Source organism: Zea mays, chromosome 1 (assembly GCF_902167145.1).
Source record: "Zea mays cultivar B73 chromosome 1, Zm-B73-REFERENCE-NAM-5.0, whole genome shotgun sequence".
NCBI lineage: Eukaryota > Viridiplantae > Streptophyta > Magnoliopsida > Poales > Poaceae > Zea > Zea mays.
In genome coordinates, this window is record NC_050096.1 from 177,339,127 (window position 1) to 177,362,546 (window position 23,420).

Consider the following 23,420-nt stretch of genomic DNA (forward strand, 5'->3'; position numbering starts at 1 on the left):
ATCACAATAAGCAACACACGAGATACGCGATTTTTATCCCGTGGTTCGGCCAAGTAACACTTGCCTACTTCCACGTTGTGGCACCCCAATAGACGAGGGTTGCACTCAACCCCTTTCAAGTGATCCAATGATCAACTTGAATACCACGGTCTTTTCCTTTACGCCCCGTTTGGATCATTGGAATCGAATTTCATTCTAATAATAGTAATTTAGGCATATATCAATTAAGATAATTCGATTTTATGCAAAATATATTTATATACTATTATTAGCAAGATATCGAAGATATTTATATGTTACATTTTTACTATAGAGGTGTGATACGAAGAGTGCCATGTAAGTTACAGAGTAGAAACAAATTCTACTAATGCATAAAATCATTTCTCATCCTCCACCCCATAAATTTAAGATAGACTTATATCTGAACTTTGGAAAGTGGTGGAATGTCAAATTCCAAACTAAATAAGTTACTTTATTGAGTGAATTCCAATTCCTTTCAAATGAAGGGATCCAAACGCCCCGTTAGAGTATTCTTCCCGTTTGCGAGGAATCTCCACAATTTGGAGTCTCTCGCCCTTACAATCAAGATCACAAAGAAAGCACAGAGTAAGGTTGGGGAGAGCAACACACACAAGACTCAAATCCGTAGCACAACAACGCACACAAGTGATAACGTGAGCACACAAACACAGCGCGAGGAGTTTACAACTCGAATATTGCTCAAATCTCAAGAACGATGATCCGATTGCGTGAAAGCGGAGTCTAGATGTCTTAGGATGTTTCTTGTAAGCTTGGTGTTCTCCTCCATGCGCCTAGGGGTCCCTTTTATAGCCCTAAGGAAGCTAGGAGCCGTTGGAGGCCAAACTTGCCTTCTGTCGGGTGGTGCACCGGACAGTCCGGTGCACCACCGGACAGTCACTGTAGCTGTCCGGTGCACGACCTCCTTCCATATCTGGCGCATCCGACCGTTGGTCCTCGGGGTCGGTTGGCGCACCGGACACTGTCCGGTGCACACCGGATAGTCCGGTGTGCCCAACCGACCATTGCTGCGGGCCACACATCGCCCGCGGATTGCGCAGCCGACCGTTGGCGCTGACGACCGTTGGCTCACCGGACAGTCCGGTGCACCACCAGACAGTCCGGTGAATTATAGTCATACGCCTCTACGTTTTCCTGAGAGCAGCTGGTTCACCGCCGGCCAGCCTGGAGCACTGGACACTGTCTGGTGCACCACCGGACTGTCCTGTGTGCCTGGCCAGAGTTGGTGTTGGCTGCACACAGCCAACTCTTTTCCTTTTTCTTTTGTCACTGTTTCTAGCACTTAGACAAACACATTAGTATACAAAATAATATACTAAGTCTAGAAACATACCTTATGCTTTGATTTGCACTCTTCACACATTTTGCACATAAGAACTAAATTAATGTGTTGGGCATCTAATCACCAAAATACTTATAGAAATGGCCCAAGGGCACATTTCCCTTTCAATCTCTCCCTTTTTGGTGATTCAAGCCAACACATCAAAAAGCAACCAAAAGAAGTGCAACATCAATGCAATTGAAGACCAAATTGTTTTTGCTAATGATTTGGCATATTTGGATCACTCTTTGCCACCACTTGGTTTCTTTTTGCAAATCAAATTCTTTTTCCTATCTCTAAGTCAAACACACTTGTTTGGACAAATCGAGAGATATTCCAAGAGAAAAAATTATCAATTGCCAAAAGCTCCCCCTTTCCCCCATAATCAAAACTCTCCCTCATAAGAGACCAAATTTTGCAATGGGAGTATTTTGGACAACTCACAAATTCTAACTCTACTATTTTCAATATTCTCAAGTGGTTGGCTGATCCAGTTGCTTTGGTCTTAATTTCTCCCCCTTTGGCATTAAGCACCAAAACGGGATCATTCTTGGCCCTTTTAACCTCGTTGCCTCACCAAAAAATGTCAATTAAGAGCAAAAAGGCAATGAGAGCATAAGTATGAACTTGGAATTCTTTCAATGCACCTTTGAGACTACATCAAGTATACTCACACAAACATGTTAGTCTCAAAGGGTCAAGTTGTAGCACATCTCCCCCTACATATGTGCACCATGGACTTGTGAGGTCCGGGGAGGTCTTGTACAACTTGAGCACCACAAATATACAACGAATAACGTAAATGCTTAAAATAACATGATCAAAGGCATAGAACACATGTATGCTATAGATCAATCCAGGTTACGCGAATCTAAGACATTTAGCTCACTACGCAACCTGCAAAATGTTTTCTCATTCAACGGCTTAGTGAAGATATCGGCTAGCTGGTTCTCGGTGCTAATATGAAAAATATCGATATCTCCCTTTTGCTGGTGATCCCTCAGGAAGTAATGCCGAATGTCTATGTGCTTAGTGCGACTGTGTTCAATAGGATTATTCGCCAAGCGTATTGCACTCTCATTGTCACATAGGAGTGGGACTTTGCTCAGATTGTAGCCAAAGTCCCGGAGGGTTTGCCTCATCCAAAGTAGTTGCACACAACACTGTCCTGCGACAACATACTCGACCTCAGCGTTGGATAGGGCAACAGATGTCTGTTTCTTGGAACTATAGGACACCAGGGACCTTCCTAGAAATTGGCAGGTCCCTGATGTACTCTTCCTATCAACCTTGCACTCGGCATAGTCGGAATCTGCGTATCCAATTAAGTCAAAGGTAGACCCCTTTGGATACCAGATCCCGAAGCATGGCGTAGCAACTAAATATTTGAAGAATTCGCTTAACGACCACAAGGTGACATTCCCTGGGGTCGGATTGATATCTAGCACACATGCATACACTAAGCATAATGTCCAGTCTACTAGCACATAAATAAAGTAATGAACCTATCATGGATCGGTTTGCCTTTTGATCAATGGACTTACCTCCTTTGTTGAGGTCAACATGCACGTCGATTCCCATCGATGTCTTCGCGGGCTTGGCATCCTTCATCCCAAACCTCTTGAGAAGATCTTGAGTGTACTTCGTTTGGGAGATGAAGGTACCGTCCTTGAGTTGCTTCACTTGGAATCCAAGGAAGTATGTCAACTCACCCATCATCGACATTTCGAATTTCTGCATCATCACCCTGCTAAACTCCTGACAAGACTTTTGGTTAGTAGAACCAAATATTATGTCATCGACATAAATTTGGCACACAAAGAGATCACCATCACAAGTCTTGGTAAAAAGAGTGGGATCGGCTTTCCCAACCTTAAAAGCATTAGCAATTAGAAAATCTTTAAGGCATTCATACCATGCTCTTGGGGGCTTGCTTAAGTCCATACAACGCCTTAGAGAGCTTACACGTGGTCGGGATACCTATCATCCTCAAAGCCAGGGGGTTGTTCCACATATACTTCCTCCTTGATTGGCCCGTTGAGGAAAGCGCTCTTCACGTCCATTTGACATAGCCTGAAAGAGTGGTGAGCGGCATAGGCTAACAAAATTCGAATTGACTCTAGGCTAGCCACAGGAGCAAAAGTCTCCTCGAAATCCAAACCTGCGACTTGGGTATAACATTTTGCCACAAGTCGAGCCTTGTTTCTTGTCACCACCCCGTGCTCGTCTTGCTTGTTGCGGAACACCCACTTGGTTCTCACAACGTTTTGCTTTGGACGTGGCACCAGGCTCCAAACTTCGTTTCTCTTGAAGTTGTTGAGCTCTTCCTGCATGGCCAACACCCAGTTTGGATCCTGCAAGGCCTCTTCTACCCTGAAAGGCTCAATAGAAGATACAAACGAGTAATGCTCACAAAATTTAGCTAAACGTGAGCAAGTCGTTACTCCCTTGCTGATATCACCCAGAATTTGATCGACGGGGTGATTTCTTTGGATCGTCGCTCGGACTTGAGTTGGAGGGACCCGTGGTGCTTATTCCTCCATAACCTGTTCTTCTTATGCTCCCCCTTGATCACGCTCCTCTTCTTGAGGTACCTGTCCATCATCTTGAGTTGGGGGATGCACCAGCTGTTGGGGCGAAGGCGAAGACGCCACCCTTCGCTCGATGCCTTCGCCGATCTCACCGAACCAACGGAGGCTAAGCGGCCGGCAGTTTCCACCCTTCATCCAACACGCTGCAAGACGAAGGCCTACGACGAGGTCACTCCGTCTCGTGGCCTCGTCCAACATGAAGGCCCACGTAGAATTCAGCCCATTGTAACAGGCCTCGCGCGGCTGAGCGCATTATGAGCCCGATTTGTGAAGGCTTTTCTGTAATGACAGTCTGTAACCCTGCTTTATGGGAATATTCCGGGGATGACCTAGGCGCCTGAGGGCACATGCGTCCTTAATCCATGACGCTGGGTACTCAGGCACCTATAAATACCCCCGCACAGTGCCCTTGAGAGGCTAGATTAACAGAGCAATTGCCTTCTTGAGCTAAAACCTTGTCTGCATTGCTTTCACTCCCCCGTTGGATCATCTTGCTCGGGAGAGCAAGTTCCAACACCAACGTCGAGGAAGAAGGCTGATCTTGTTCCTGTAGTTCCTGTGGTCGCACATCACCTATTGCCATCATGCGCATTACGACCGTTGGAACTTCATCTTCATCTATATCATCAAGATCAACTTGCTCTCTTGGAGAGCCATCAGTCTCATCAAATACAACGTCGCTAGAGACTTCAACTAATCCTGATGATTTGTTGAAGACCCTATACGCCTTTGTATTTGATTCATACCCTAGTAAAAACCCTTCTACTGCCTTGGGAGCAAATTTAGAATGTCTACCTTTCTTCACCAGAATGTAGCATTTGCTCCCAAATACACGAAAGTAAGAGACATTGGGTTTGTTACCGGTAAGAAGTTCGTAGGAGGTCTTCTTGAGAAGGCGATGCAGATAGAGCCAGTTTATGGCGTGGCAAGTCGTGTTCACAGCTTCCGACCAAAACCGCTCGGGCGTCTTGAACTCTCCAAGCATCGTTCTCGCCATGTCGATAAGCGTCTTGTTCTTCCTTTCTACCACACCGTTTTGCTGTGGTGTGTAGGGAGCAGAGAACTCGTGCTTGATGCCTTCCTCCTCAAGAAACTCTTCGACTTGTAGATTCTTGAACTCGGACCCATTGTCGCTCCTTATCTTTTTCACCTTAAGCTCAAACTCATTTTGAGCCCTCCTTAGAAAGTGCTTTATGGTCCCTTGGGTTTCTGATTTATCGTGCAAAAAGAATACCCAAGTGAAGCGGAAAAAATCATCTACAATTACAAGACCATACTTACTTCCTCCGATGCTAAGGTAGGCAACGGGTCCAAAGAGGTCCATGTGAAGAAGTTCCAGTGGTCTTGATGTTGTCATCACATTCTTGCTGTGATGAGTACTTCCCACCTATTTCCCTGCCTGACATGCTGCACAAGGTCTGTCTTTCTCAAAGCAGACATCAGTTAGTCCTAACACATGATCTCTCTTTAGAAGTTTATGAAGGTTCTTCATCCCAACATGTGCTAGACGGTGATGCCAAAGCCAGCCCATATTAGTCTTAGCCATTAAGCATGCATCTAGATCGGCACTCTCTTTCGAAAAATCTACTAAATAGAGTTTGTCGTCTAATACACCCTTAAATGCTAATGAACCATCACTCCTTCTAAAGACAGATACATCTATATTTGTGAATAAACAATTATAGCACATGTTACATAATTGACTCACAGACAATTAGTTGTACCCGAGCGATTCAACTAAAAACACATTGGAGATAGAATGCTCGGACGTAATGACTATCTTTCCCAATCCTTTAACCTTGCCTTGGTTCCCATCTCCAAAGATAATCGCATCTTGGGAATCCTTGTTCTTGACGTAGGAGGTGAACATTTTCTTCTCCCCCGTCATGTGGTTTGTGCATCCGCTGTCGATAATCCAGCTTGAGCCCCCGGATGCATAAACCTGCAAGGCAATTTACGCTTGGGTTTTAGGTACCCAACTCTTGTTGGGTCCTACAAGGTTAGTCACAATAACTTTTGGAACCCAAATACAAGTCTTGTCTCCCTTGCATTTGGATCCCAACTTCATAGCAACCACTTTTTCATTCTTACATGAAAGTACAAAAGAGGTGTTGCAAGCATGAAAAACAATAGTAGGTTCATTACACATTTTCCTAGGCATATGAGGCACAACATGATTTCTCCTAGGCCTTCTTCTACCATGCAAAAAAGTAGAGCTAGAGGCAAACATAGCATGTGAATATTATAAGCAGTATGAAAATGACTCTTATTATAATTAGAACGACTAGTAATTTTCCTATCATAAATAAAAGCATGGTTCCTTTGAGGACTATTAGCCATAGGGGCCTTCCCTTTCTCCTTGTTGAGAACGGGAGCCTTTTGGCTTGTCGTTCTTGGTTTTCTTTCGAAACCCAAGTCCATCCTTAATTGAGGGGTGTCTGCCAATAGTGTAGGCATCCCTAGCAAATTTTAATTTATCAAAATCACTTTTGCAAGTCTTAAGTTGAGCATTAAGACTTGCCACCTCATCATTTAATTTAGTAATAGAAATACGATGTTCATCACATGCATCAACATTAAAGTCCTTACATCTATTACAAATGCTAACATGCTCTATACATGAACTCGTTTTATTTGCTTCCTCTAGATTAGCATTTAATTCATCATTTAAACTCTTTAAACTAGATATAGATTCATGGCAAGCAGATAACTCAGAAGATAGCATTTCATTTCTCTTAGTTTCTAAAGCAAGAGATTTTTGCACACTAACAAATTTGTCATGTTCCTCATACAGAATGTCCTCTTGCTTTTCTAGCCGTCTATCTTTTTCATTTAGAGCATCAATTAATTCATTAATTTTCTCTACTTTGGCTCTATCTAAACCTTTAAATAAACTAGAGTAATCTACTTCATCATCGGAGGATTCCTCATCACTAGAAGAAGAGTACTTAGGGGAATCTCGAATACGTACCTTCTTCTCCTTAGCCATGAGGCAAGTGTGGAGTTCGTTGGGGAAGAGCGAAGACTTGTCGAAGGCCGATGCAGCCAATCCTTCATCGTTGGAGTCAGATGAGGAGCAGTCAGAATCCCACTCCTTTCCAAGGTGTGCCTCGCCCTTCGCCTTCTTGTAGTTTTTCTTCTTCTCCTTCTTCCCGTACTTTTCTTGTCCCTGGTCATTATCGTTATCGGGGCATTATGCTATGAAATGACCAGTCTTACCGCATTTGAAGCAGGAGCGCTTTCCCCTTGTTTTGTTCTTGTTGGGGGTATTCCTTGCGTCCTTTGAGCGCGGTCTTGAAACGTTTGATGATAAGGGCCATCTCATCTTCATTTAGCCCGGCAGCCTCCACTTGTGCCACCTTGCTTGGTAGCGCCTCCCTGCTGCTTGTTGCTTTGAGAGCAACGGGTTGTGGCCCGTAGACGGGTAGTGGACTATTTAGTGCATCGTCCACATATCGAGCCTCCTTCACCATCATGCGCCACTCACGAATTTTCCGAGGATCTCATCGGGCGTCATCTTGGTGTACCTGGGGTTTACGCGAATAAGATTGACAAGATGGGGGTCAACTACAGTAAATGACCTTAGCATGAGTCAGACAACATCATGATCCGTCCACCTTGTGCTTCCATAGTTTCGGGTCTTGTTGATGAGGGACTTGAGCCTGTTGTAGGTATGAGTTGGCTCCTCTCCCCTGATCATCGCGAATCTCCCCAGCTCGCCTTCTACCAGCTCCATTTTGGTAATCATGCTGGCGTCGTTTCCCTCATGAGATATCTTGAGGGTGTCCCAGATTTGCTTGGCGTTATCCAAGCTGCTCACCTTATTATATTAATCCCTGCAAAGAGATGCTAGCAAAACAGTAGTGGCTTGGGTATTTTTGTGAATTTGTTCATTTATAATCACAGGGTTATCAGTACTATCAAAATGCATCCCATTCTCTACAATTTTCCAAATACTAGGATGGAGAGAAAATAGATGACTACGCATTTTATGGCTCCAAAATGAGTAATCCTCTCCATCAAAGTGTGGAGGTTTTCCAAGAGGAATAGAAAGTAGATGTGCATTTGAATTGTATGGAATACGAGAATAATCAAAAGAATAATTTTGATTGACCGTCTTTTTCTTTGACGAGGAGTCGTCGTCGTCGTCCCTTGGTGAAGAAGATGAGGCATCGCTGTCGTAGTAGATGATCTTCTTGATACGCCTCTTCTTCTTCCCATCTCTCTTCTTGTGACTTGAGACAGAGTCGGTAGGCTTGTCGTCTCTTGGCTCGTTGAAGAGAGACTCCTTCTCCTTATCGTTGACCACCATCCCCTTACCCTTAGGATCCATCTCTTCGGGCGGTTAGTCCCTTTGATGAAGAGTACGGCTCTGATACCAATTGAGAACCCCTAGAGGGGGTGAATAGGTGATCCTCTAAAATCAAACACTAAATAGCCACAAACTTGATTATCAAAGTGTTAGTGAAGTGAAGTGGCTAAGGAACGCGCTCATGAGAACAAAGCAATCACAATAAGCAACACACGAGACACGCGATTTTTATCCCGTGGTTCGGCCAAGTAACACTTGCCTACTTCCACGTTGTGGCGTCTCAATAGACGAGGGTTGCACTCAACCCCTTTCAAGCGATCCAATGATCAACTTGAATACCACGGTCTTTTCCTTTAGAGTATTCTTCCCGTTTGTGAGAAATCTCTACAATTTGGAGTCTCTCGCCCTTACAATCAAGATCACAAAGAAAGCACAGAGTAAGGTTGGGGAGAGCAACACACACAAGACTCAAATCCGCAGCACAACAACGCACACAAGTGAGAACGTGAGCACACAAACACAACGCGAGGAGTTTACAACTCGAATAGTGCTCAAATCTCAAGAACGATGATCCGATTGCGTGAAAGCGGAGTCTAGATGTCTTAGGATGTTTCTTGTAAGCTTGGTGTTCTCCTCCATGTGCCTAGGGGTCCCTTTTATAGATCCAAGGCAGCTAGGAGCTGTTGGAGGCCAAACTTGCCTTCTGTCGGGTGGTGCACCGGACAGTCCGGTGCACCACCGGACAGTCACTGTAGCTGTCCGGTGCGCGATCTCCTTCCATATCTGGCGCATCCGACCATTGGTCCTCGGGGTCGGTTGGTGCACCGGACACTGTCCGGTGCACACCGGACAGTCCGGTGTGCCTAACCGACCGTTGCTGCGGGCCACGCGTCGCCCGCGGATTGCGCAGCTGACCGTTGGCGCTGACGGCCGTTGGCTCACTGGACAGTCCGGTACACCACCGGACAGTCCGGTGAATTATAGTCGTACGCTTCTGCGTTTTCCCGAGAGCAGTTGGTTCACCGCCGTCCAGTCTGGAGCACCGGACACTGTCCGGTGTGCCTGGCCAGAGTTGGTGTTGGCTGCACACAACCAACTCTTTTCCTTTTTCTTTTGTCACTGTTTGTAGCACTTAGACAAACACATTAGTATACAAAATAATATACTAAGTCTAGAAACATACCTTATGCTTTGATTTGCACTCTTTACACATTTTGCACATAAGAACTCAATTAATGTGTTGGGCATCTAATCACCAAAATACTTATAGAAATGGCCCAAGGGCACATTTCCCTTTCAAGCGTGTGGGTCATTAATGCACCGTAGTCCAGGGGCCCGTAGGTCATGATCGCTATGCAGCTCGATGAGTCTGTAGGTCATGAATGGGAAGCGGACCGGCGCCCACACTATGGCTCGGTGCCAGGAGTGGTTAATGCGACCAGTTATGGCGAGTCAGTCTGCGGCAAGGCGAGGGATTGAGTCGAGTGGTTCCCTTCCTACACGCATGTCCTCCCTTGTCAGGCTCCGCCACACCCGACCCTAGGCTCGGTGCCGCGGGGTTTGACCGATGGCGAGTCCTTCCAAGGCTGGCGCACCTGCCTCTTCGGACTAACTAATGGGCCCCAGCGATCAAGGGCACTTACCTCAGCGCGCTCACTGACCGGCGGGTCCCAAGGATCGGGGATCATTTCCCTGACACGTAGCCTTCGAGGCATAGGTATTCGCAGTCTCAACCAGCTTCTCCGTCAAGTCCTTCCGTTCACGTTGCTCGCCCCATAGGTCCGTTCATAGCAAAGATGGGGACAAAGTCGTCATGCTCAATGCTTTCCCCAAGGTTCACCCACATAGGTCTTTGGTTACATGTCCTAAGGTCCCCTTCCCGTCGAGGGTGCCTTGGGAAAGCACGAGCGGTGCGATGTTGCGTTTTGCTTAGGACTCTTCGACAGAAAGTTGTAAATACTCAAAGCGCGTTGTTATAAAAAAAGGAAAACGACATTGCTGATTTCGTGATCATAGCTTCTGCTTGGTACTCCGCTGCAGGATCTAGAACACCAGCTAGAGGGGGTGAATAAACAGTTTTGGCTAAAATCAACAACACTAGGGAAATCTAATTAATACGACAAGAGATATAAATTCTCTAGCTAATGCAAGTAATAAACTAATGGGAAACAACAATAACAAAGCTAGAAGTAAATGAAAATTCAATAATCAGTAGCTACTAGTAATGAAATTAACAAGTGGGTAAAAGTGATGCATTCAATAATCAGAAGTAAATGAAAAGTGATGCAAGTAATAAACTAATGTGTTTTGTCAGAAATGGTGAGCTCGGACTCTCCGCGACACATGGCCGGAAGGTATGAGACCTGGTGACATGAGCTACCCGAGCTCTGACCAAGTTACATTAACATGGGCGAACTGTCCGTCCTTTAAGGCCAAACGGTCCACCACTTGGGGTTAGTACTGTCCGGGCTCAAACACAGGACAATCCGCAATACAAATTCACAAAAACGCACAGTCACTGCCCAAACCCATTTTGGCACCTGCGGACGGTCCGCCGCACATGGTCGGACGGTCCATACAAGCACACAGGGACTTATGCAAACTGAGACCCTCTATGGTCAGGACTGTGGAGGGTCCGCCTCAAAGGCCCGGATGGTCCGCAGTGCAAACAATTTGGACCACACCGAAGTAAGCAAACTTTAGACCTCTCTGGATGGATCACGGACGGTCCGACATCCTGGCCCGAACGGTCCGTCGACTACAGAGACTTAGTTATTTTTCAGACACGCTTTTTGAAAAGATTTTAGTTATCAAACTCGAAAGCGCAGTTAGTCATCAAGCAATGCAAACACTTTTACACAGACTAAGGTCGTTTACCCCTTTTGATAGTACGACTATCTAGCCTACTAATCCAGTAAAATACTTCTATAAACACCTGGTAACTGGCAAAAACAAAACATATGGTATACCTTTGCTTTCACCTGATCTACAACCAATGCCTTAAGTCTCCAATGCTTTCGATAAAGCTCTTTTTCTTGTGGTCCAACCTGCATTCTTATTTCTCAAAGAATTGTTAGTCCACATATTGTTGTTGTAAGATCTAGGACACCGACTAGAGTGGGTGAATAGATGATTTTAACTAAAATAAAAAACACTAAATAAATTTAATCAATACGACAAGAGATATAAATTATCTAACTACAACAAGTAAGCAATCTACGAGGAACAACCATTGCAGTGCTAGAAACGAGAGGCAATACAAAAATTACTAACTACTTGCAAAGTAATAAGTAATGAGTGAAGAGAATGACACCGATTTTTATCTCGTGGTATTGGTGATTTGCCGATCACCCTAATCCATGTTGAGGTGGACTTCAAGCTCTCACTTGCTCCTTTATCAAGACACAACTTGATCTTTTGAGCCAAGTGGACAAGAAATCACACAATACCTTGATTACACTAACGTCGCCTTTGCCGCTCCGGCGAGGTACGCACGAACCCCTCACAATCAACATTATGGCTCCTCCACAATCTTCACAGAGAGCTCGATGGAGACAACACACGATCCGTCTAGGAGGCAGAAACCTCCAAGAGTAACAAGCTGATGATGCTTGCTCAACGTACCACCTAGTGCCTCAAGAATAACCAAATGATGCAAATGCACTAAGAGCTCTCAATCTCTCACTAGAATGCAATCCCAAGCAAAGAGTGAGAGAGAATGAGTTAGAGGATCACAAATAAGCTCAATGTATGCTAGGAATGGCCAAGAGAACCCTGACACACGAGCTCCACATCTATTTATAGCCCTCCACTCTTTTCTAGCTGTTATGTGCAAGTACCACATCTTCTGCACACACACGAATGGTTCGCGCCTATGGTCAGATGGTTCATCGTACCAGTAACAACTATTTTTACCGTTTGAAACGTGTCAGAGCTGTCAGAAAAAGGCAGGTCCGGACGATCCGCCAACCCTAGGCGGATGGTCCGAGACCTAGCTGAAAGGGAAATGAGTTTAATCATTTCCTATAATCGTTTTTGGTGGTTGACGTACATCACAAACCACGAGGACTAACTAGTTTGCCTAGATGTCTGTTATCACAGTTGCATAAGGTTCAACATAAACCAAGAAAGAAATTAAGTTGGGGATTCAACAAGCTTGGAGCAAAGACTTGAGAGTGCGCTGCAAGTGGCGCACCGGACAGTGTCCGGTGCCCCAGGCTGAGCTCCACTCGAACTGAGCACTCTCGGGTTTTCCTAGGACGCGCTCCGCTATAATTCACCGGACTGTCCGGTGTACACCGGACATGTCCGGTGAGCCAATGGAGCAACGGTAACATGCGTCCAACGATCAAATGTAAAAGGTGAACAGTGCAAGTCAGAAGTCAGAGCAGCAAGTCAGAACGCACCGGACTGTCCGGTGCAACTACATGACAAATGGCTTCAACGGTCAAACGCTCCAAACCCCAACGGCGTGCTGACGTGGCACACACCGGACAGTGAACAATACCCTGTCTGGTGCACCACCGGACTGTCCGGTGTGCCCATCGACAGCAAACTCAGCCAACGGCTAGGAAGTGGTTGGAGGCTATAAATACCCCAACCACCTCCATTCAATTGCATCCAAGTTTTCTGAAGTTCACATTCAATACAAGAGCAATAGCATTCACTCCAAGACACATTTCAAAGATCAAATCCCCTCCAAGCCTCAAATTCAACTCAATTGCTTAGTGGCTTGAGAGAGGGTGTTTTGTGTTCTTTTGTTGCTCTTGTTGCTTGGATTGCTTTCTCCTTCTCATTCTTAATTCTCTAAGTGCTTTGTAAAGCTTGCAAGAGGAACCTAAGTGTGTGGTGATCCTTGCGGGGTCTTAGTGACCCAAGTGATTAAGGAGAAGCCTCGACCGGTCTGTGTGACCGATTGAGATAGGGAAAGGGTTGAAATAGACCTGGCCTTTGTGGCCTCCTCAATGGGGACTAGGTTCTTTGGAACCGAACCTCGGTAAACAAATCACCGTGTTCACTTGTTGATCTTCACTTGATTTGTTTCCCCTCTTTCTCTCTCTAAAAGTTCCCTTGCTAATATTGTTTGAGTTTACTCCCAAACGTTATCCACATTGATTGAGCAACTCCAACAAGGAGAACTATCTTCCGCACTTCAATTTAATTCTAACGCTAACCCCGACCTTAGTGTGTGTTTAAAGTTTATAAATTTCAAGTTTTGCCTATTCACCCCCCTCTAGGCGACTTTCAATTGGTATCAAAGCCAGTGCTTCATTAAGTGTCTAACAAACTCGAAGTGATGTCTGAAGATCACGCCAAGAGGGAGATTGTCACGGGCGACAAGGCCATGTGCTCGGGAAGGACTCTGTCAAAAGAGTCCGGTGACAAATACAAAGAGGAATCCTCCTCCTCCATCATGTCACATAGGAAGGGTGACAAGAAGAAAAAAATGAAGAAGGTGGTCTACTACGAGACCGACTCTTCATCACCTTCCACATCCGGCGCCGAGTCTACAACTTCGAAGCACCACGAGCGTAAGAAGTATAGTAAGATGCCTCTTCACTATCCTCGCATTCCTAAACGCGCTCCTCTACTTTCGGTACCCCTAGGCAAACTACCATATTTTGATGGTGAAGATTATTGTATATGGATTGATTAAATGAGGCACCATCTAACCTCACTTCATGAAAGCTTTTGTGATATTGTTGAGTTTGGAGCATAGGCACCACAGGTAGGCGACGAGGACTACAAATCGGATGAGGCCACCTAAATTAGACATTTTAACTCCCAAGCAACTTCTATACTCCTCGCCTCCTTGTGTCGAGAGGAGTATAATAAGGTGTAAGGGTTGAAAAATGCCAAAGAAATTTGGGACGTCCTCAAAGCGGCACACGAAGAGGACAAGGTGACCAAGATCACCAAGCGCGAGACGATCGAGGGAGAGCTCGGTCGATTTGTCCTCAACAAAGGAGAGGAGCCACAAGCAATGTACAATCGGCTCAAGACGATGGTCAACCAAGTGCGCAACCTCGGGAGCACCAAATGGGATGACCATGAAATGGTCAAGGTTATTCTAAGATCTCTCGTTTTTTGTAATCCTACTCAAGTACAACTAATCCGTGGAGATCCTAGATACAAACAAATGTCCCACGAGGAGGTCATTGGCAAGTTTGTGAGCTTTAAACTTATGATCAAAGACTCCAAACATATTGTCAATTTGGAGCAAGGCACCACCTCCATACCCGAGGTGCAACCCATTGCATTCAAGGCAACGGAAGACAAGAAAGACGAGTCTACACCAAGTAGACTCCCAATCGATGCCTCCAAGCTCGACATGAGGAGATGGCTCTTATCATTAAGAGCTTTCGACAAATTCTCAAACAAAATAAGGGGAAGGATTACAAGCCCCATTCCAAAAGGGTGTGCTACAAGTGTGGTAAGTCCGATCACTTAATTGCAAAATGACCATATACAAGTGACAGGGACGACGACAAGAAAGGGAAGAAGAAGATGGAGAAGAAGAAGTATTACAAGAAGAAGGGTGGCGAGGCACACATGGGACAGGAATGGAACTCCGACAAGAGCTCCACTGACTCTTCCTCCGACGAGGACGCCTCCAACATCGCCATCAACAAAGACCTCCTCTTCCCCAACGTCGGCCACAAGTGCCTAATGGCTAAGGACGGCAAAAGAAGAAGGTACATTCTAGAGATACCCCCAAATATACTACTTTCGATGATGAGTGTAGCTCTAGTGATAATGAAGATAATTTAATTTCTCTTTTTGCCAACCTTACTGAAAATCAAAAGAAGAAAATAAATGAATTGATAGAATCCATTAACGAGAAGGATGATCTCTTGGAATGCCAAGAGGACTTGCTCGTTAAGGAAAATAAGAAATTTGTTAAATTGAAAAATGCTTATGCTCTAGAAGTAGAAAAAAGTGAAAACCTATCTAAAGAGCTTAACATTTGCAACAATTCAATTTCCTATCTTAGAGATGAGAATGCTAGTTTAAATGCTAAGATAGAAGAATTGAATGTTTGCAATATTCCTACATCTACCATTGAGCATGTCACTATCTGCACTAGATGTAGAGATGTTAATGTTGATGCTATGAATGATCACATTGCTATGATTAAATAAAAAATGATCACATAGCTAAATTAAATGCTAAAATTGCAAAGCATGAATTAGAAAATGAAAAAAAATTAAATTTGCTCGAAGCATGCTTTATTATGGGAGATGCCTTGGCATTAAGGATGGCATTAGCTTCCAACAAGGCAGCGAAAGCAACATCAAGCTTAATACCCCCAAGAAATTATCTAATTTTGTTAAGGGTAAGGCTCCCATGGTTCAGGATAGAGAGGGTTACATTTTATATCCTAAGAACTAACCTGAGCACAAAATTAGGAAAATCCATGCTAGAAAACCTCATACTGTTTCTCATCATGCTTATTTGTATAGTAATGAGGCATCTAGCTCTAGGCATTCCACTCAAATCAAAATGCCTAAAAAAATTCATAATGCATCAAATGAGCATAACATCTCATTTAAAACTTTTGATGCATGTTATGTGCTTACTAACAGATCAGGCAAAGTAGTTGTCAAATATGTTGGGGGCAAACACAAGAGTCCAAAGACTGTTTGGGTACCCAAGGTGCTTGTTTCTAATGTGAAAGGACTCAAGACCGTTTGGGTACCTAAGACAAGGCCTAAATTTGTTTTGTAGGTTTATGCATTCGGTGGATCAAGTTGGATAATCGATAGCGGGTGCACAAACCACATGACACGGGAGAAAAGGATGTTCTCCTCATATGAGAAAAATGAAGATCCCCAAAGAGCTATCACATTCGGGGATAGAAATCAAGGTTTGGTCAAATGTTAGGGTAACATTCCTATATCTCCTGACCATTCCATTTCCAATGTTTTTCTCGTAGATTCTTTATATTACAACTTGCTTTCAGTTTCTCAATTATGCAAAATGAGTTACAACTATCTTTTTATAGATATTGGGGTTATTGTCTTTAGAAGAAATGATGATTCAATAGCATTTAAGGGAGTGTTAGATGGTTAGCTATATTTAGTTGATTTTAATGATAAAAAGGCTGAACTAGACACTTGCTTAATTGCTAAGACTAATATGGGCTGGCTCTGGCATCGCCGACTTGCCCGTGTTAGGATGAAGAATCTTCACAAACTTCTAAAGGGAGAACACATTCTAGGACTAACAAATGTTCATTTTGAGAAAGACGGGATTTGTAGCGCATGTCAAGCAGGGAAGCAAGTTGGAGTTCATCATCCACACAAGAACATCATGACAACCGACAGGCCACTTGAGCTACTCCACATGGATCTATTCAGCCTGATCGCTTACATAAGCATCAGTGGGAGTAAGTACTGTCTTGTTATTGTGGATGATTATTCTCGCTTCACTTGGGTATTCTTTTTGTGGGAAAAATCTCAAACCTAAGAAACCTTAAATAGATTCTTGAGACGAGCTCAAAATGAGTTCGGATTAAGGATCAAGAAGATTAGAAGCGACAATGGAATGGAGTTCAAGAATTCACAAACTGAAGGATTTCTTTAGGAGGAAGGCATCAAGCATGAGTTGTCTTCTTCCAATACATCTCAACAAACTGGTGTAGTGGAGAGGAAGAATAGAACTCTTTTGGTTATGACAAGGACCATGCTTGATGAGTACAAGACACCGAATCGGTTTTGGGCAGAGGCGATTATCACCGCCTTCTACTCCATTAACCGTTTATATCTTCACCGAATCTTCAAGAAAACATCGTATGAACTCCTCACTGGTAAAAGCCCAATGTTTCTTATTTTAGTGTTTTTGGAGCAAATGCTTTATTCTTATTAAGAGAGGTAGACATTCTAAATTTGCTCCCAAAGCAGTAGAAGGCTTTTTACTTGGTTATGACTCAAACACAAGGGCATATAGAGTCTTCAACAAGTCCACCGGATTAGTTGAAGTTTCTTGTGACATTGTGTTTGATGAAACTAATGACTCTCAAGTAGAGCAAGTTGATCTTGATGAACTAGATGACGAAGAGGCTCTGTGCGTCGCACTAAGGAACATGTCCATTGAGGATTTGTGTCCAAAAGAATCCGAAGGGCCTCCATAAGTACAAGATCAACCATCATCTTACATTCAAGCATCTACACCTACTCAAGAAGAGGACATGGCTCAAGAAGAAGAGGATGAAGACCAAGATGATGAGCCACCTCAATAAGAGGACATTGATCAAGGGGGAAATGAAGAAGAGCAAGACAAGGAAGATGATCAAGAGATTCAGGATCAAAGACCACCACACCCAAGAGTCCACCAAGCAATTCAAAGAGATCACCCTATCAACTCCATACTTGGTGACATTCACAAGGGGTTAATCACTCGATCTTGAGTAGCTCATTTTTGTGAACATTACTCTTTTGTGTCTTCTATTGAGCCATACAGGATAGAGGATGCACTAATAGATCTAGATTGGGTGGTGGCAATGCAAGAGGAGCTCAACAACTTCACGAGGAATGACATATGGCATTTAGTTCCATGTCCTAACCAAAATGTTGTAGGTACCAAGTGAGTATTCCGCAACAAACAAGATGAGCATGGTGTGGTGACTAGAAACAAAGTTCGACTTGTTTCCAATGGTTATTCACATGTCGAAGGTTTGGATTATGATGAAACCTATGCACCCATAGCTAGGCTTGAGTCAATTCGTATATTACTTGCCTATGCTACTTACCATGGCTTTAAGTTGTATCAAATGGACATGAAGAGTGCCTTCCTCAATGGCCCTATCAAGGAAGAGGTATATGTTGAGCAACCTCCCAGCTTTGAAGATAGTGAGTATCCTAATCATGTTTATAAGCTCTCAAAGGCGCTTTATGGGCTCAAGCAAGCCCCAAGAGCATGGTATGAATGTCTGAGAGACTTTCTTATCACTGAGAGCACCTAGAGGGGGGGTGAATAGGTGATCCTGTAAAAATTAAAACTTATTGCCACAAAAACTTGGTTAAGTGTTAGTGCAATAGGATCAAGTAGCTGGAGAGAAGTACTTGTGAAACACAGAAACCACAGAGAGAAACAACATAGTAGACACAGTGGTTTATCCCGTGGTTCGGCCAAGTACAAAACTTGCCTACTCCACGTTGTGGCGTCCCAATGGACGAGGGTTGCACTCAACCCCTCTCAAGTGATCCAGTGATCAACTTGAATACCACGGTGTTCCTTTTTCTTATCACTTTTCCCGTTTGCGAGGAATCTCCACAAGTTGGAGTCTCTCGCCCTTACAACAAATATCAAAGTGAAAGCACTAGAGTAAGGGAGGGAAGCAACACACACAAATCCCAGCAATACGCACACACACAAGCCAAGACTTGAGCTCAAATGAAACACACCAAGTTCACCACTAGAACGGAGCTCAAATCACTAAGAATGTCAATCAAGTGTGCGAGGATGGAGTGTGAATGATTAAGAATGCTCAAAGTATGCTTGGATAACTCCTCCATGCGCCTAGGGGTCCCTTTTATAGCCCCAAGGCAGCTAGGAGCCGTTGGAGGCATTCTTGGAAGGCAATGCTTGCCTTCTGTCGGGTGGCGCACCGGACAGTCCGGTGCACCACCGGACATCCCCTGTTCACTGTCTGGTGCAGATCGCCTTCCTTAATTGGCGCAACCGACCGTTGAAGACTTGGAGCCGTTGGCGCACCGGACACAGTCCGGTGCACACCGGACAGTCCGGTGCCCCCATCAGACCGTTGGCTCGGCCACGCGTCACGCGCGGATTGCGTGGCCGACCGTTGGCGCGGCCGACCGTTGGCTCATCGGACAGTCCGGTGCACCACCGGACAGTCTGGTGAATTTTAGCCGTACGCCACCGATGAATTCCCGAGAGCGGCCAGTTGACCAGATGCCAGCCTGGCGCACCGGACACTGTCCGGTGCACCACCGGACAGTCCGGTGCACCCAGACTGCGTAGAGTCTTGGCTGCTCCAGCCAAGTCTTTTTCCTTTTGTATTTTCTCTGATTCTAGCACTTAGACAAATATGTTAGTGCACAAAAAACAATGTACTAAGTCTAGAATCATACCTTGTACCTTGATTTTCACTTCTTGAGTCTTTGGCACAATTTAACACTTAAACCATTTGTGTTGGGCACTTAATCACCAAAATACTTTAGAAATGGCCCAAGGGCACATTTCCCTTTCAATCTCCCCCTTTTTGGTGATTTATGCCAACACAACAAAAAGCAACACATAGAAGTGCAACATCAATGCAAATGAGAACAAGATATGTTTTTGATTCAAATTTGGCATATTTGGATCATTCTTTGCCACCACTTGGTTTGTTTTTGCAAATCAAATTCAATTTCCTATCTCTAAGTTAGACACACTTGTTGAGGCATAAAGAGAGGTATTCCAAGAAGGAATTGATCAAAGATTCAAAAGCTCCCCCTTTTTCCCATAATCAAACATTCTCCCCACAAGAGACCAACTTTTGACAATAAGAGACACTAAGAGAATTTTGACAAAACAAAAGTTCTAACTCTACTATTTTCAAAATTCTCAAGTGGTAGCTGATCCATTTCTTGCTTTGGCCTTAATTTCTCCCCCTTTGGCATCAAGCACCAAAACGGGATCATTTTTGGCCCTTTAACCCCATTGTCTCACCAAAATTGTCAATTAAGAGCAACAAGGCAACAAGATCACGGAGATGAACTTTCAATCCACCTTTGAGACTAATAAGTAAACTCAAGCACACGGTTACTCTCATAGGGTCAAGTTGTAGCACATCTCCCCCTAAATATGTGCATCACTCACACATGGACTTTTGAGGTCCGGGGATGCTTGCACAACTTGAGCACCATATATAAACAAAATGCATAAAGGAATATGATCAAAGACATAAAGCACATGTATGCTATAGATCAATCCAAGTTCCGCGAATCTAAGACATTTAGCTCACTACGCAGCCTACAAAAGGTCTTCTCATCTAAAGGCTTGATAAAGATATCGGCTACCTGGTTTTCGGTGCTAACATAAAACACTTCGATATCTCCCTTTTGCTGGTGGTCTCTCAAAAAGTGATGTCGGATGTCTATGTGCTTAGTGCGACTGTGTTCAACAGGATTATCCGCCATGCGGATTGCACTCTCATTGTCACATAGGAGTAGGACTTTGCTCAAATTGTAGCCAAAGTCCCGGAGGGTTTGCCTCATCCAAAGTAGTTGCGCGCAACACTGTCCTGCGACAACATACTCGGCCTCAGCGGTGGATAGGGCAACAAAAGTTTGTTTCTTAGAACTCCAAGACACCAGGGACCTTCCTAAGAATTGGCACGTCCCTGATGTGCTCTTCCTATCAACCTTGCATCCAGCATAATCAGAGTCTGAATATCCAATTAAGTCAAAGGTAGACCCTTTTGGATACCAGATCCCGAAGCAAGGCGTAGCAACTAAATATCTAAGTATTCGCTTAACGGCAACAAGGTGGCACTCCCTTGGATCGGATTGAAATCTAGCACACATGCATACGCTTAGCATAATATCCGGTCTACTAGCACATAAGTAAAGCAAGGAACCTATCATCGACCGGTATGCCTTTTGATCAACGGACTTACCTCCTTTGTTGAGGTCGACGTGTCCGTCGGTTCCCATTGGAGTCTTTGCGGGCTTGGCGTCCTTCATCCCAAACCGCTTGATCAAGTCTTGTGTGTACTTCGTTTGGGAGATGAAGGTGTCGTCCTTGAGTTGCTTTACTTGGAACCCAAGGAAGTAGTTCAACTCGCCCATCATTGACATCTCAAATTTTTGAGTCATCACCCTGCTAAACTCTTCACAAGACTTTTGGTTAGTAGAACCAAATATTATGTCATCGACATAAATTTGGCACACAAATAAATCACCATCACAAGTCTTAGTGAATAAAGTTGGATCGGCTTTCCCAACTTTGAAAGCATTAGCAATTAGAAAGTCTCTAAGGCATTCATACCATGCTCTTGGAGCTTGCTTAAGTCCATAGAGCGCCTTAGAGAGCTTACACACGTGGTTGGGGTACCGTTCATCCTCAAAGCCAGGGGGTTGCTCTACGTACACCTCCTCCTTGATTGTCCCGTTGAGGAAAGCGCTCTTCACATCCATTTGGAACAACCTGAAAGAATGGTGAGTGGCATAGGCTAGCAAAATACGAATAGACTCTAGCCTGGCCACAGGAGCAAAAGTCTCCTCAAAGTCCAAACCTGCGACTTGGGCATAACCTTTTGCCACAAGTCTAGCCTTGTTCCTTGTCACCACCCCGTGCTCGTCCTGTTTGTTGCAGAGCACCCACTTGGTTCCCAAAACGTTTTGCTTGGGACGTGGCACCAGTGTCCAAACTTCATTTCACTTGAAGTTATTAAGCTCTTCCTGCATGGCCAACACCCAGTCCGGATCTAGCAAGGCCTCTTCTACCCTGAAAGGCTCAATAGAAGAGACAAAAGAGTAATGCTCACAAAAATTAGCTAATCTAGAGCGAGTAGTTACTCCCTTGCTTATATCACCCAATATCTGGTCGACGAGATGATTCCTTTGAATCGTCGCTCGAACTTGAGTTGGAGGGGCATGTGGTGCTTCTTCCTCCATAACATGATCATCTTGTGCTCCCCCTTGATCACACGCCTCCTCGAGATGAACCTGTTGAGTGCACCTAGAGGGGGGGTGAATAGGTGAACCTGTAAGAACTTGAAACTTAATGCCACAAAACTTGATTAGGAGTTAGCACAATAAAGCCAAGTGGCTAGAGAGGAGTTCTTGCAAGACACGATAACTACAAGAAGATCAACACAGATAGGCACAGTGGTTTATCCCATGGTTTGGCCAAGTCCAACACTTGCCTACTCTACGTTGTGGCGTCCCAACGGACGAGGGTTGCAATCAACCCCTCTCAAGCGGTCCAAAGACCCACTTGAATACCACAGTGTTTTGCTTTGTTTACTATATCCCGCTTGCGAGGAATCTCCACAACTTGGAGCCTCTCGCCCTTACAATTTGATGTTCACAAAGAAGCACGGAAGTAAGGATGGGATGAGCAACGCACACAAGACACGAAATCAGAGCACAAACACGCACACAAGTCACAACTCGAGCTCTCAACACAACCCGGAGAGTTCTCTACTCAAATGGAGCTCTAGTTGCTATCACAAAGAATCAAATGCGCGGAATTGGAGTCTTGGTGCTTAGGAATGCTTAGAGAATGCTTGGTATACTCCTCCATGCGCCTAGGAGTCCCTTTTATAGCCCCAAGGCAGCTAGGAGCCGTTGAGAGCATTCCAGGAAGGCAATTCTTGCCTTCTGTCAACTGGCGCATCGGACACTCCGGTGCGGATTTCTTTCCTTCTTTGGCGAAGCCGACCGTTGGATATTCAGAGCCGTTGGCGCACCGGACAGTCCGGTGCCCCTTCTGACCGTTGGCTCTGCCACGCGTCGCGCGCGGATTACGTGGCCGACCGTTGGCCCGACCGACTGTTGGCTCACCGGACAGTCCGGTGCACCATCGGACAGTCCAGTGATTTATAGCCGTACACCGCCGTCAAAGTCCCGAGAGCGGCCAGTTGACAGACGCTAGCCTGGCGCACCAGACACTGTCTGGTGCACCACCGGACAGTCCGGTGCTCCCAGACTGCGCAGAGTCTTGGCTGCTCAGCCAAGTCTTTTCCAAATTGGTCTTTTCCTGTTTCTAGCACTTAGACACAATACATTAGTCTCCAAAACAATGTACTAAGTCTTAGAAACATACCTTTACTCTTGATTTGCACTTCTTAAGTCTTTGGCACAAATATTACTCAAAGCATTTGTGTGGAGCACTTAATCACCAAAATCTTATAGAAATGTCCCAAGGGTACATTTCCCTTTCAATCTCCCCCATTTTGGTGATTAATGCCAACACAACAAAAAGCAACTAAAAGAAGTGCAACATCAATGCAAATAAGAACACAGATTTGTTTTGAATCAAATTTGGCATATTTGGATCATTCTTTGCCACCACTTGGTTTTGTTTTTGCAAATCAACCTCAATTTCCTATCTCTAAGTCAAACACACTTGTTGAGACATAAAGAGAGTTGTTCCAAGAGAAATTGATCAAAGATTTAAAAAACTCCCCCTTTTTCCCATAATC